The sequence below is a fragment of the Stegostoma tigrinum genome, chromosome 14 (assembly GCF_030684315.1).
Source record: "Stegostoma tigrinum isolate sSteTig4 chromosome 14, sSteTig4.hap1, whole genome shotgun sequence".
In the NCBI taxonomy this organism is placed as follows: Eukaryota; Metazoa; Chordata; class Chondrichthyes; order Orectolobiformes; family Stegostomatidae; genus Stegostoma; species Stegostoma tigrinum.
Genome location: NC_081367.1, coordinates 2,832,968 through 2,848,984, shown reverse-complemented (window position 1 = coordinate 2,848,984; position 16,017 = coordinate 2,832,968). Strand labels below are relative to the sequence as shown.

At 45.6% G+C, this 16,017-nt stretch overlaps 1 protein-coding gene across 2 annotated transcripts in view; it reads right to left on the bottom strand.

The window, feature by feature from the left end:
• Window positions 1-2,702: 2,702 nt before the first annotated feature.
• The window catches only part of LOC125457628 (ephrin type-B receptor 1), a 442,864-nt gene continuing 429,549 nt past the window's right edge, over window positions 2,703-16,017 (bottom strand). For both annotated transcript variants that reach the window (XM_048542134.2, XM_059650941.1), the window contains exon 17: window positions 2,703-3,044. The gene's annotated coding sequence lies outside the window, so the exon portion shown is untranslated. The remainder of the gene's footprint in view (window positions 3,045-16,017) is intronic.

Below are 16,017 nucleotides of genomic sequence, written 5' to 3'. Positions count from 1 at the left end.
TTGGAGGCATCCTTTCTCGTTCCTTCTCATCAAAAAGAGAAAATCAATGTTTACGATCCATCTCTATAACCATGTTAAGACAAAAGATGTAGTCTTAAAACCTCTTACAGCCCAGATAAATGGGAGAGTGCCCTTCTCAATCATAGTGCATTGAGTTTCTGTCTGATAATACTTGCAGTGTGTAACCCACCAGTTTGCAAAACCCAATGGATTGCTTCTCAAAGAGCGCTGCTCCTAACTCTGCTACGGTCAGAAAATCAGATTGTCATGCACTGAGAGATCCATGGGTGTCAACTTGCCTTTGATCCTCTGAAAAATATCTACTTGATTCAGTTCCACCATCTTCTTGAGGAGTTGCCTTAAGAGCTCTGTGGAGCGAGGAAAAAATTTCCATCCCTCTGAATCTTCGGAGATCCTGGACTGAGTTCAGAATTGGGAGCTCTGTCATGGCTTTTAGTTTTAGGAGAGCCCATCATTCTACATTCTCTGTTCACAATGTGACTCAAGAAGCAAGTTGGAGAATGCACACGTCATTAATTTTGAGCCCCCGTCAGTTTGTAAGCTGACTTCTCTGATCAATATGTCATCCCTATTACATTTAACTCCACAAACAGTTTGAAATGTATTGGATATAGTCCATTGAAAAGGCTCTGTGACGCAGGTGAGTCTAAGATTTTATGTAGCAATGCAGTAAGTAATCTTAATCTTGCCCAATGGCACCTGCCAGAATCCACTGTTTACATTCAGTTTTGTAAAAGTCTATTTTGGATAATTCGGTAAAGCCATGTTAACAATAGACATAAGGGGGAGTTCTCTCACTTTCACCTTGTTGAACTGTGTGAAATTATCCAACTTTGAATAATACAGGTGCAGTAACCAGCTTAAAACAACTCAATTGTTATCTTGTTGAGGGAAATGATGCCCATTCTTGTCATTGCTGCAGGTCGCTTCTCAAATTGCTTCATTAAGGGATATGGAATCTTAAAAGTTCAGCGTGATGCTGTACTAAGTATTTAGCTTCCTTTCTTTTAAGAGTTTAGGGTGTTCCTGTTTATTCTGTAGCTTGGGTTTTTAATTACTTCCATCTTTTCCAGTCAAGGTTGAGAAAAGTTCAGGAACGCTTTCTCACTCAAGAGAATTCTTGATTGAGAAGTATGTATAGATTTGCTACAACTTAGCTTACTGTACATTGAAGAGCTGCTTGTAGGTTATCCATAATTTCAAGTGGTATCCTCCTGGACCATGTTGTTAATTGTCATTGGGTATAGACTCTATTTTCTTAATTATGCCTTATTATCTGATAGTATCATGATACTCAACCCAGCATCTGACTGGAAATTTGTGAAATGACTATTTTCTAAACATCATCTTGCCAATATGTAGAGTCTGAATCGCTTATTGCCTCTAGGAACTCTAGGCTTTTCCACTGTTGCTGATTGTTCTACCTCACTGAACTATTTGCACGGGAGGCATTTTGATTTCTTATTTTCATCAAACAGTTCCCAATTTTGCACACTTTATACCGGTGACCTTTTGTCTGACAAATAAAGCATGAACTTTAAGTATCTGGGCGCCGGCTGTACCTGTGAATTTTCATTGTTTCACATGACAAAGAATTCTAGTGTATGGTACCTGTGTTACTTTTTGATTCCTACCTGAAAAAATGTTTATGATCTTCTATATTAAGAATCAAATGGACTCTGCTAATCTCCTGTGCCAAGTTTCATTGTGTTATGTGAGAGAGACACTGTTACTGTCATATCTGGTTGCTTTTATTAGGGTTTCTCGACAAAGGAACCTCTTTGAAGAGATGGCCCTGACTAATGTCATCCTTTGACAACTCACTGGACTGAGTTATACTTCCTTTGGTGGGGGATGCTTTATGAAATTTAACTGGTCACCTTCCCTTTGCCAACCCACCTGCTCCACTCTGCTTCTCATTTGGGGGCATAGTGAAGCCATTGGAAGGGGTGTGCCATTTTTGAGGCCCTTAAATGGCAAATGGATTGCCATTTCAATGCCTTGTCCTGTTGTTATTTCACTCATGTCAGTGAGAGACCCACATCAATCAGGCAAGACTGGCACCTTTTGTGAGGTGGCTTGGCGTTATGTAGTGGTGGCAGGATGTCCTTTTGGAAGGGTCACCTATTAGAGGCATCCCCCTCTCTGCTTCATGCCAATTCCATTGACTGGTAAGGAACAAATGCTGCTTTCAGTTGTAGGGACGGCCTGGAGATGGTCACAATAGAAAGGGTCATCATGGGCTCGCAATGTGGGACCCCTCTGCTGCAGTCAATAGGTAGACATTCTCAGTCCTTTGTCTCCCAAGAATGTGACAATAAAGCTGAGGTAGAACACAAGGGATGCCAGCAGGATCTCATGGTGATAACCAGCTTCTCTGTAGTAAATCATTTGGCAGTAATCCAACACTTCAATGACAGTGATATGTAATTAAGTTAACTCACTACCCTTTCTCCATAGGCCTGCACATTTTTTTCTTGCCAAGTATTTAGCAAGTTCTCTTTTGAGAATTATGGGTGAGTCTGCTTCCACCATCCTTTCAGACAGTGCCTTCTAGATCACAACAACTTGCATCAGGCAAATGTATCCTCTTGCCAAATTTCTCTTTGGTGATTTGATGATCCAGGCAAAAACAATCTTCAAAATAAATTAGGTACAGTCATTCGGCTTTTCTGCCTTTAATCAGTTCAATTCATTTTATTGAGTGCATTTTAGTACAACATTTTCCAAAACGTAACTGTTACAAACTGAAACATACTCCACACAAATAACAAACTGGGAATGTACAGGGAAAGCAAAAAAAAAATAGAGATTTTTACAGTATTTCATTCCATATCTACAGGGAGTGCTGCTTGCAACATGCTTACGCACTTGATACATCCCAGAGGAGGGATGACAAGTGCTCAAAAATCACAAAGACACAAAAAAAGGTACACGCCCCAGTCACTTGATGTCTTCACTCCGAGGATGGATGGTCCTTTCTGAACTCCCCCCATCCTTTGACTGGATGCAATGCTTTTACCCTGCAGAAATAAACACAGCAGATTGTCATATGGAACATCGCTGAACAGCAATCACAAATACCACGTAGCTACACAGAATCGAAATGTAGACTTTATTAAGGATGGTCCAAAAGCAGAAGCTTTTACTTCACAGAATCCCAACAGTCCAGAAAAAGGCCATTTGGCCCATTGAATGTGATCCAACCATCCGAAGAGCATCCCATCCACACCCAGGCCTGTAACCCCCCATTTACCATGGCTAACCAACCTAATCTGCACACCTTCAGACTGTGGGAGGAACCCCACACAGACAAAGGGAGAATGCGCACACTTCACACTGACAGTCACTCAAGGCTGGAACTGAACCCATGTGCCTAGCACTGTGTGGCAGCAGTGTTAACCACCGTGGCATCATGCTGCCCTACTGAGAGCCACGTTGTTTTTCTCATGTGAACACGTCCTTCTCAGCTCATTATAAATACATGTGCAGGTAAATAAATACAAGTTTATGGGCAGCAAGCACTGCCCACATCCCAATCCCCGCTAGGCCTTTCCTGGCTCCAATGTCAAGGATCCGCATTTAAAAAATGATACTTCCTGACAGGTTCTGGTGAAGCCCTTTTTCCTAGGGATGGCAACAAGACCTTATTCCAATGAATGAAAGGAGCCTGAACAGAGGTGGCTACAGAGATCAGAACCTATGAGCAGCTCAAGAGATCCTGGCTCCAGTGCTGAAACAGGATGCCTTGATTTGATGCTCTCTGCCTGCGCATGTACCATTCAATATTTCTGGCTCCAATGAGTGTGATTTACACAGGAGGTTGGGTGCCAGGTCTCCTCATTTACAATCAATAAAAATCACTGCTGATTGTTGTAAAAACCCATCTAGTTCACAAATGTCCTTTAGCTAAGGGAATCTGCCTTCCTTACCTGGTCTGAGCTACATGTAACCCCAGACCCACAGTAATGTGGTTGACACTTAACTGCCCCAGGGCAGTTAGGGATGGGCAATAAATGCTGCCTAGCCAGCAACAGCCATTTCCATGAGCAAATACAAAACCTCGTCAGTAACTTGGCTCCTATTAAACCATTTCCTTGCTCACGTGCACACAGGGTAAAGTGGTTAAACTTGATTGGACTGACCCATGGGAAGTTTTAGTCACATGCGAGATAACAAAGTGTGAAGCTGGATGAACACAGCAGGCCAAGCAGCATCTCAGGAGCACAAAAGCTGACATTTCGGGCCTAGACCCTTCATCAGAGAGGGGGATGGAGAGAGGGTTCCGAAATAAATAGGGAGAGAGGGGGAGGTGGACCGAAGACGGATAGAGGAGAAGATAGGTGGAGAGGAGAGTAGAGGTGGAGAGGGGATAGGTCAGTCCGGGGAGGACGGACAGGTCAAGGAGGCGGGATGAGGTTAGTAAGTGGGAAATGGAGGTGCGGTTTGAGGTGGGAGGGATTTTTCCCCCACTGCATCCCAAAACCAGCCCAGCTCGTCCCCTCACCCCACTGCATCCCAAAACCAGCCCAGCTCACCCCCGCCTCCCCAACCTGTTCTTCCTCTCGTCTATCCCCTCCTCCTGCCTCAAGCCACATCTCTACTTCCCACCTACTAACCTCATCCCGCCTCCTTGACCTGTCTGTCCTCCCTGGACTGAACTATCCCCTCCCCACCTATACTCTCCTCTCCACCTATCTTCTCCTCTATCCATCTTCGGTCCGCCTCACGCCTCTCCCTATTTATTTCAGAACCCTCTCCCCATCCCCCTCTCTGATGAAGGGTCTAGTCCCGAAACGCCAGCTTTTGTGCTCCTGAGATGCTGCTTGGCCTGCTGTGTTCATCCAGCTTCACACTTTGTTATTTTGGACTCTCCAGCATCTGCAGTTCCCAGTATCTCTTTCGTCACATGCAGTCTTGTTTGCTGTATTTAAATTTTTTTAGTGTAAGGGGTATGATATATCTGTGTCTGAGGTACCTATGAGGTGTTCAGCCAGAAACTTTGTTTTGCTGTGGCATCCTGTTCCCATGTAGAACTCTGATGAGAAGCTACCAGATACTGTCACTTCAAGGCAAATATCACTGACACCACAGTGGCACAGCTTCTCACACATCACTTACAACATAAAAGCAGTTACATCACTGAGCATCTAATGTACTATCAGTTCACTCAACTTTCAACATAACTAGGAGCACACAATTATCTGTGTGGCACGATGGCCCAGTGGTAAGGGAGGATTAGGCTACTGAGTTAGACGATCAGCCATGATTGTAAAGAATGGCTGAGCAGGCTTCAAGAGCTGAATGGCCTACTCCTGTTCCTATCTTCTATGTTCCTATGTTTCTCACACCATCAAGGAACTGAGGTCAATTCCAGTCTCAGATGAGTATGGAGTTTGCATATTCTCCCAGTGTCTGAGTAGGTTTCCTCCAGGTGCTCTGGTTTACTCCCACAGTCCAAAGATGTGCAGGTTAGGTGGATTGGTTATGCTAAATTGCCCATAGTGTTCAGGGATGTGTAGGGAAGATGGATTAGCCATGGGAAATGCAGGGCTTTAGGGATAAGTTGGGGTGGTTGGTCTGGGTGGATTTCGGGGGGTTAGTGTGGACTTGTTGGGCTGAATGGCCTGTTTCCACACTGTACGGTATAGCTTAAAAGAAGTAATTTACACTACCAGTTACACACCTCAGACAACAGAGTTTGACTTGTGAACACTAGTGCTTTCTATTCTTACCAAACCGTGCCTATGAATGTAATTCCTGAAGGCTGAAGTGTTAATGAATGCACACATTACTGGCTGTTAAAAAATCCTTCCACCCAGAAGGCTCTGAGATTTTAATGTCCAAACCCCAAGCCACCATTACAAAGTAGACTTTTTGCCTTCGGCTCAATTAAGTACCCTCACTCCCAGATCGAAAAGTTTGAGGTGGGCCCAGAAGGTTCTGCTAATGTTTTCCACAACCTCAGGCCTGCGCAAAGTGTTTTTACAGCTCTGTGGTATACAAATAAGAAGGAATGGCCCCTCAATGTTGACTTTGGATCCTTCATAGTCTCGTGCAATCAGGTCAAATGTAGGCAAGAAATCATCTGTTGATTCACCAATACCCATCATCAAACATGGCTTAGCAGTAGCACTGCAGACTGAGCTGGTTGAGTCCTTAAGGACATAGCTATGAGACTGAGTATACAACAGATAATGACAGAACTAGCTTGGGGAGAGGGAAAAGCATACTTGATCTGATCCTGCCCAATCTGAAGGCTGCGTATTCATTGTCTATGATGGTACTGATAAGAGGGACCACTGCACAGTCCTTGTGGAGACAAATCGATATGTTGTGTGACACAACCATCATGATAAATTGGATAAATTTTCTACAAACCTAACTACTCAAAAGATGACATTCATGAGGCACTGTAGGCCATCAGCAGCAACAGAAATGTATTTATTCAACCACAACCTGCCACTTCCAGCTTGGCATCACCTTCATGTCAGGGAATCAACTTTGGTTCAATGAGGAGTGCAAAAGGGCATTCCAGGAGCAGTGGTGTCAATTTTGTGAAGCTACAACACAGGACTACTTGCACGCCAACAACATAGGCAGCAACTGATGGACAGAGCTAAGTGATTTCACAACCAACAGATGAGATCTAACCAGTCCTGCCAGATCCAGTCACAAATGCTGCAAACAACTAGACGAGGAGGCTCCACAAATATCCCCATCCTCAATGATGGGGAAACCACTCCATCAGTGCAAAGGTTAAGACTGAAACATTTGCAATAATCTTCAGACAGAGGTGCCATCTCAGCCTTTTTCAGAGATCCCCAGCATCACAGGTTATCAACCAATTCGATTCACTCCATGTGCTATCAGTGGAAGCAGTGGATATTCTTGATCACCAGCAAAGTGATGAAAGGTGCCATCAACAGTGCTATCAAGCAGTCCCTGCTCAGCAATAACCTGCTCAGTGGTGCCCAGTTTGGGTTCCGCCAGGGCCACTCAGCTCCTGACCTCATGACAGCCTTGGTTCAAACATGGACAAAAAAGTTGAGTTCCAGAGGTGAGGTGAGAGTGACAGCCCCTATTGTCAGGGCCACATTTCACAGAGTGTGGCATCAAGGAGTCCTGGCAAAACTGGACTCAGTGGGAATCAGTGGAAAACCTCTTTGCTGATTAGAGTCATATTGTAAGATGGTTGTGGCTGTTTGTAGTCAGTTTTCTCAGCTCCAGGGCATCTCTGCACAACTTCCACAAAGTAATTAGTTTCCTTGGCCCAACCATTTTTAATTACTTCATTGATAACCTTCGCTACATGATTAGATCAGAATTGGGAACATTCACTGAAGATTGCACAATATTCAGCACCATTCATGACTCCTCAGGCAATGAAGCAGTCCATGTTCAAATGCAGAAAGACCTAATATATAGACTTGGGCATATAACATTCACACCAGACAAGCTGCAGGCATTGAACATCTCAAACAAGAAGGAATCTAGTCGTTGCCCCTTAATGTTGATTGCCATTACCATCACTGAATTCCCCACTATCAGTAGCCTGGGAGTTACGTTTGACAATAAACTGAGCAGACTATCCATATAAATAAAATGGCTACAACAGCAGGTCAGAGGCCAGGAATACTGAGGTGAGTCATTTATCTTCTGGCTCTGCAAAGCCTCTCCACCATCTACAAAGCAAAGTCAGGAATGTGATAGGATTCTCTGCATTATTGGATGAGAGCAGCTCCAATACCCTCCCTGACAAATGAGCATACTTGATTAGCACCTCATTCACTATCTTAAACAATCATTCCCTTAAGCACAGTGGGAGCAGCATGTGCCAAAACTAAGATGCATTCTATTAATTTCCTTCCAAACCCTCAACACTGACTAATGGCAATGGGAGCAGGAACATGGGAACAGTACCACCTGCTAGTTCCCCTCCAAGCCACTCACCATCCTGACTTGGAAATGTATTGACATTCCTTCAGTGTCACTGGATCAAACATTAATGTGTATGTCCCTGCACAACATGGACTGCAATAGTTAAGTTGGTCACTTACAATTCCTTCTCCAGGGTAAGTAGGAATGGGCAATGAATAAGGCTAGCTCAGCCAGCAATGCCCACAGCTCATGAATAAATAATTAAAGAGGGAGTCAAAAAATGGGGGAGGGAGGGTGGGGAGGGGTACATGGAACACAATTCTAGACGGGGTCCAACAGGGAGAGTGGCACAATTGGTCTGTACAGGATGTCTGCTCTATTAGTTATGGCAATTTGTGGTTTATTTTGCAGACATCAGGGTCACATCTCCAAGTAGACCATCCTGATGTACATTCTGTGGCCAATTTTCTCAGATACATTGCAGCATCTCTTAACAGGGCTACTGGCAGTAGGCTTCACCTGTTTCACTGTCCTGAATGTGCAGCTAAGAAGGAGCAGGAATGGATTCTCCCAACTCTCAACAGAGCATCCACTTAACCCCACCCCCACACCAATCTGCAATCCTGACATCAATTTTGCCCTATCTGGATCATTTCACCAGTAAACCTCCACCCGGGGCTAACAAGCTACCTCTGGGTCTACAACTAAGAACAATAGTCTCTGCTGGGAAGCACACTGCAGAAATGATTAAAAATCACTTGCCTCATTCTATTGATTTACATCTCTTCATATGCTCTATGTAAGTCTGTAATACAACCCTTTATTACACACCAGTCTGCCCCTTCTCTGTTTGCTCAACCTAGCACCATATATCCAACCCCACAAATCACCTATTCAAGCACTTTCCCTGGCAACTTCTTACTCCAGACAATTAAAAAGGCTTTTCTGACCTCTCCTTCCTCCTAAAAGCTCCGATCATTTTTAAGTGTCGTATCCCTGGGTACTTAACCCTCCTTCGCAGTGAGAGATTGGCTTGTCTGAGCTTTGCCAGAGACCTCGTAACCTTCAAAACTTCCATTTAGCCATGTGTCAAGTAAATAATAATGCATCCTGGGATCTGATTGAATGAAGGCTTCAGGCTGAACCTGGGTTAGGAACATGTTTGATGCTGTTTTCACCACTCAGATGGCCTTCAGTGACCCTGTGAACCTTGCCTCTACAGTACGTTACCACACTCCTCATTACAAGTTACATTGGTACAATCCCTTTTTCAGTGTAATTAAAAGCATGAATCTATTATTGTCAGTTTTACCTATTCCTTTTTTTGGCACTTAATTTATATTTAGAACTAATTAATGTTTGATTGATTGCTTCCACACATCCAATCAATAAACACCAGCTTAATCTTGATTTATTTTGCAGGCTGACTATTTTGAAAAATTCATATATCCTGGATCTCAGGCAGAGCATTGCCAAATTTTTGGGAATTTGAAGATTAATCTTCAGGACGCAGAAGAACATCTTGTATTTTTTAAAAAAAGCTGTTTTCTGAAATAACGGATAACAAAGTGTGAAGCTGGATGAACACAGCAGGCCAAGCAGCATCTCAGAAGCACTGCTTAGCCTGCTGTGTTCATCCAGCTTCACACTTTGTTATCTTGGATTCTCCAGCATCTGCAGTTCCCATTATCTCTGTTTTCTGAAATTTTCTTTTTGCAAACGTGCTCTATGCATTGAGAGGCACAGATGGGTTTTGCCATAAATTTACAATTAGCCAGTGTTGGGGATCACACCTAGCATTGTTGGTATGAGAGTCACAGGGTTTTACAACATAGAAAATGGCCCTTCAGCCCATTGAGTCTGTGCCAGTCAACTGCAAACACCTAACAATTTTAATCCCATTTCCAGCGCTTGACCTATAGCCTTGTAAGCCTTGGTATCACAAGAGTAATCCAATTACTTCTTCCAAGTTATGTGGGTCTTTAGCACCCTTACAAGCAGTGAGTTCCATATTCCCACCACCCTCTGGGTGAAAAGCCTTTCTTTTCTCTCATCTCCTCTAAACCTCCTGCTCCGACCCCTTAAATCTATACCCACAGTCATCGGTCCCTGCATCAAGGGGAAATGTTTCTTCCTGTCATAATTTTATACATCTCAATTGTACCACCTCTCAATCTCCTCTGCTGTAAGGAAAACAATCCCAGTCTGTTCAATCTGTCTTCATTACTTAAACTCTCCAAACCAGGCAACATCCTGGTAAATCTCCTCTGCACCTTCTACAATGCAATCGTATCTTTCCTATAATGCAAATCCAAAACTGCACACAATACTCAGCTCTTTTGAAGCAGGCCATCTAAGCAACAAGCTAATAAAATGTGAGGCTGGATGAACACAGCAGGCCAAGCAGCATCTCAGGAGCACAAAAGCTGACGTTTCGGGCCTAGACCCTTCATCAGAGAGGGGGATGGGGGGAGGGAACTGGAATAAATAGGGAGAGAGGGGGAGGCGGACCGAAGATGGAGAGTAGAGAAGATAGGTGGAGAAGGTGTGGGTGGGGAGGTAGGGAGGGGATAGGTCAGTCCAGGGAAGACGGACAGGTCAAGGAGGTGGGATGAGGTTAGTGGGTAGCTGGGGGTGCGGCTTGGGGTGGGAGGAAGGGATGGGTGAGAGGAAGAACCGGTTAGGGAGGCAGAGACAGGTTGGACTGGTTTTGGGATGCAGTGGGTGGGGGGGAAGAGCTGGGCTGGTTGTGTGGTGCAGTGGGGGGAGGGGATGAACTGGGCTGGTTTAGGGATGCAGTGGGGGAAGGGGAGATTTTGAAACTGGTGAAGTCCACATTGATACCATATGGCTGCAGGGTTCCCAGGCGGAATATGAGTTGCTGTTCCTGCAACCTTCGGGTGGCATCATTGTGGCAGTGCAGGAGGCCCATGATGGACATGTCATCAAGAGAATGGGAGGGGGAGTGGAAATGGTTTGCGACTGGGAGGTGCAGTTGTTTGTTGCGAACTGAGCGGAGGTGTTCTGCAAAGCTGTCCCCAAGCCTCCGCTTGGTTTCCCCAATGTAGAGAAAGCCGCACCGGGTACAGTGGATGCAGTATACCACATTGGCAGATGTGCAGGTGAACCTCTGCTTAATGTGGAATGTCATCTTGGGGCCTGGGATGGGGGTGAGGGAGGAGGTGTGGGGACAAGTGTAGCATTTCCTGCGGTTGCAGGTGAAGGTGCCGGGTGTGGTGGGGTTGGAGGGCAGTGTGGAGCGAACAAGGGAGTCACGGAGAGAGTGGTCTCTCCGGAAAGCAGACAGGGGTGGGGATGGAAAAATGTCTTGGGTGGTGGGGTCGGATTGTAAATGGCGGACGTGTCGGAGGATAATGCGTTGTATCCGGAGGTTGGTAGGGTGGTGTGTGAGAACGAGGGGGATCCTCTTGGGGCGGTTGTGGCGGGGGCGGGGTGTGAGGGATGTGTCGCGGGAAATGCGGGAGACGCGGTCAAGGGCGTTCTCAATCACCGTGGGGGGGAAGTTGCGGTCCTTAAAGAACTTGGACATCTGGGATGTGCGGGAGTGGAATGTCTTATCGTGGGAGCAGATGCGGCGGAGGCGGAGGAATTGGGAATAGGGGATGGAATTTTTGCAGGAGGGTGGGTGGGAGGAGGTGTATTCTAGGTAGCTGTGGGAGTCGGTGGGCTTGAAATAGAGGTTCACCTGCACATCTGCCAATGTGGTATACTGCATCCACTGTACCCGGTGCGGCATTCTCTACATTGGGGAAACCAAGCGGAGGCTTGGGGACCGCTTTGCAGAACACCTCCGCTCAGTTCGCAACAAACAACTGCACCTCCCAGTCGCAAACCATTTCCACTCCCCCTCCCATTCTCTTGATGACATGTCCATCATGGGCCTCCTGCACTGCCACAATGATGCCACCCGAAGGTTGCAGGAACAGCAACTCATATTCCACCTGGGAACCCTGCAGCCATATGGTATCAATGTGGACTTCACCAGTTTCAAAATCTCCCCTTCCCCCACTGCATCCCTAAACCAGCCCAGTTCATCCCCTCCCCCCACTGCACCACACAACCAGCCCAGCTCTTCCCCCCCACCCACTGCATCCCAAAACCAGTCCAACCTGTCTCTGCCTCTCTAACCGGTTCTTCCTCTCACCCATCCCTTCCTCCCACCCCAAGCCGCACCCCCAGCTACCCACTAACCTCATCCCACCTCCTAGACCTGTCCGTCTTCCCTGGACTGACCTATCCCCTCCCTACCTCCCCACCCACACCTTCTCCACCTATCTTCTCTACTCTCCATCTTCGGTCCGCCTCCCCCTCTCTCCCTATTTATTCCAGTTCCCTCCCCCCATCCCCCTCTCTGATGAAGGGTCTAGGCCCGAAACGTCAGCTTTTGTGCTCCTGAGATGCTGCTTGGCCTGCTGTGTTCATCCAGCCTCACATTTTATTATCTTGGAATCTCCAGCATCTGCAGTTCCCATTATCTCTAACCAACAAGCTAATTGGCTCACCTTGGTGTCAATACCATTGTTTATTAATTGCAAAACTATAGAAGTTACTTGGGGAGGCAGCAGTGGCGGTGGGTGGATAGGGGGGTGGTGTGGTGGTAGGATGGTAGAGTTGAGGCTGAAAGTCCATCTGACAGCCAGGAATTATTCAGCCGAGTAGTGGAGTATCCACTCACTTTCTAAACACTTGTAAAGGTGGCATGGAGTAAGGATAGAGATACTGGCCAGCCAGGGGATGGGGTCAGGTTAGGAAGGCTAGTGAAGGTCACTGGAACGTTCCAGGCCATGTTCCTGCAAGAAGACACCTCATAGTAATCAGCCAAATTCAGACACTGGGTATTGGGCTATAAATCATGTCAGGAATTCAGGGAACCTCTTGGCCCAGAGATTTTTTGGAATGCTCATTCCACAAATGGTTGTTGGGAACAGAGTAGGTGTTGTCAAGGGAAATCTAAATAAATATGATGATGTTGCCACATTTGGAAGGTTTCAGAATGGTTGGATAGGCTGGGACTTTTTTCACTGGAGCGTAAGGGGTTAACAGGCAACTTTATAGAAATTTATAAAATAATGAGAGGTACAAATAGAGTTAATGGTATAGTTGCTTTATTCTCTAGGATGGGAGGGTTCAAAATTAGGGGGCACATTTTTAAGGAGAGAGGAGACAAATATAAAAAAGACATGAGGAACAAATTTTTTACACAGAGGGTGGTTCATGTGTGGAATGAACTTCCTGAGGAATTGGCGGATGTGGGTACAATTACAACATTTTAAAAGACATTTGGCTAAGTCCATGAATGGGAAAGATTTAGAGGGGTATTGGCCAGGAGCAGGCAGGTGGGGCTACTTTAATTTGGGGTTACATTCAGCGCGGACTGGTTGGGCCAAAGGGTCTGTTTCTGTGCTGTGTGACTATAACTCTATGAGAGGGGAAGGAAGATGACATAGGGTGGAAGGGATAACATGTGGAGCTTACACCAGTTGGCTGAGTGGCCTGAGTCCTGGGCTGCTAATTGGATGCAAGTGCGCTGTTCGTATCAAACAAAGTCTGACAGTGCCATGTGGGACCCGCTGTCTGGAAAAGCACTGCAACGTAAGTAGTAGAGTTTGGGTTGGAGTGTTTCATGATGTGCATAGTGCCGGGATTTAGGGAGCTCTACCTCAGCACCTGTAAAACCAGTCAGCAGCACAGCTCCAATTCTCAAAGCCTGCCTGCCACTGGGCTCTGTCATAAAACAATCACTCAACTTGCACTTCCTCAGTCATTTTTCAAATTCTGACAGCAGCTCCCAAGAGCTTAGATAGAGGTTTTTTTTCCTCCCCTTTCCACTTATTTGTTTAGCTTGAGGTACAGACTGTTAGAGAGGTCAGCTACAAAGAGGGTCACCTTTGAACAGTGCTCGAGATCAGGAATGTGGCATCTGCCAATCCACTGCTGGGTATAAATATTTAAAATGCAGATAATCTAAAACAACATGGTCAAGCTTTCTTTTCTGCTTTGTTTCATCCTTCTGCTTCAGACCGGTTCAATATGAGGCTTCCGGGGCTCCCATTCACTCTCACTACTGTTTCATGAGCACTCCATTTTATGACAGAAGGAAAATAAAGTAGGTGCTTAAAGTGATGGGTTCATAAATGGGAGCAGCAAAAACTGGAAGACTGCCAACTCAGTGAACGAGCATGATCAGGCTCAGTCCAAAGATGTGCAAGGTAGGTGGATTGGCCATCTCAGTTACATATAGTGTACAGGGATGTGTAGTCTAGATGCTTTCGCTATGTGAAATTCAGGGTTACAGGGATAGGGGAGGTGGAATGCATCTGGGTGGAATGCTGTTTGGAGGGTTAGTGCAGACTTGCTGGGCCAAATGGCCTGTTTCCACACCCTGGGGACTCTATAAACAATCCTGCTATGTGCTCAGTCACACTAACTCCAGGCTTAACATATCCTCACCTCCAACGTCCCTTAACTTCTATCTCAGTTTGACCATTTCTTTCTTCATAATCGCTCCCCTTAGGGCCAGGCTGCTGAGAAATTCATCAAAGCTAAGGATCCTTCCTCACGTGTTACCTACATCTATCTGCAGGATTTCATGGGTCATTCACTGATCTTCTGGCATTTCCCTCCTACCCCCATGCTGGGTGCTCTGGGCATCTGTCATCCTCCCATGGAAGTCGACAGGCAGAAGCTACATTTTCTACTCACTACCCCCTGCTGATCACCCAGCGAGCTTTCTCTTCCCAGCCTTGTAGCTAAGGATGGATCTGACTACAGAGCAACAGGCCAAGTGCCAGCAATAGTTCGGCTTATGTCAGGAAATGGTACGCTCATCCGACGATATGGGTCCAAATATCCAGGTGCAGCTCCATTGCTGTACTGAGGGAGTGCTGTACTGCCAGAGGTGCAAGCCCGATGTTAAAGTGTGGCACTGTCTGTCCTTTCTGCTGGATGTGCAAGATTGCACAGTAGTATTGTGAAGGTCAGCTGGGACTATCTCTGGATGACACTTACCCCACAATTGATAGCAGAAAAAGCAGATCATCATGCTAATCATCAACATGGAACCTTGTTGCAATCAAACTAGCTGACATTACGATAGGGGCAACACTTCAAAAAGTACTTCATAGACTGTAGAACATTTTGAGACACCCTCAAGTTGTGAAAGTCGCTACATAAATGCAGTTTCCTTTACAGTCAAAAATCATTATCAATCTTTACACAGAGGATTGGGAGAAAGTGGAAGCGTCACATGGGAACGTTGCAGCAGAAAGCATGGAATAGATAATGATATCAATTCGGCAGTTGGGCTGAATGGACTGATTCTTTGCTGGTTTATTATGGTGTTTCTGTGGATTTATCCCTTAATTACATAAGGAGTTTCTCTTCTAGATCTTGGAGATCAGTGAGCTGAGAACACTTGGAGCTGCCAATGGAAACTTTCTGATCAAAATTAGGCAACTTGAGGTTGCTGAATCGTTCAGGTGCTGATTCTTAACTCTACTTGTTAACTTTTGTTCCAGAGTTCTGATTACCCAACAGACCTGAAAGCACCAATTATCTTCCTGTACTCCCAGATACTTAAATGAAACAAAATAGTGGGCAAAAAAGATAGGATCTGAATTACTTTCTATTTAAGTCTTTGCACATTTCAGTTCATCTGCTGCCGAAATGGTCATCCACACCTCTGTATCCTCTTGACTGTTGCAACACACTTCTGGCTGGGCTCTACGTAATCTAATCTCCAATGAACTGAAGAACATCCAAAACTCTGCAGTCCTTCTCTGAACTTGCAGCTAATCTCACTCACTGTCAACTCCACAGTTTGCTGACCCACACTGGCTCCGAGTCTTGGTTTTCAAATCCCTCCATGACAGCACCCTCCCTCTTTCTTTCGTTACCCCCAGCCCTCTATTCTCCAAGATATCTGCAAACATCTAATCATGCTGCCTTATGCATCACAGATCACAACCCCTCCACTGCTGGTGGCCATGCGCTCTGCTACCTTTGCTCCAAACTCCAAAACTATAGAACAAAGAACCATAACCCACAGGAACAGGTGTTTCAGTCCACAGTGTTAAGTCGAGCATGGTATCAAGT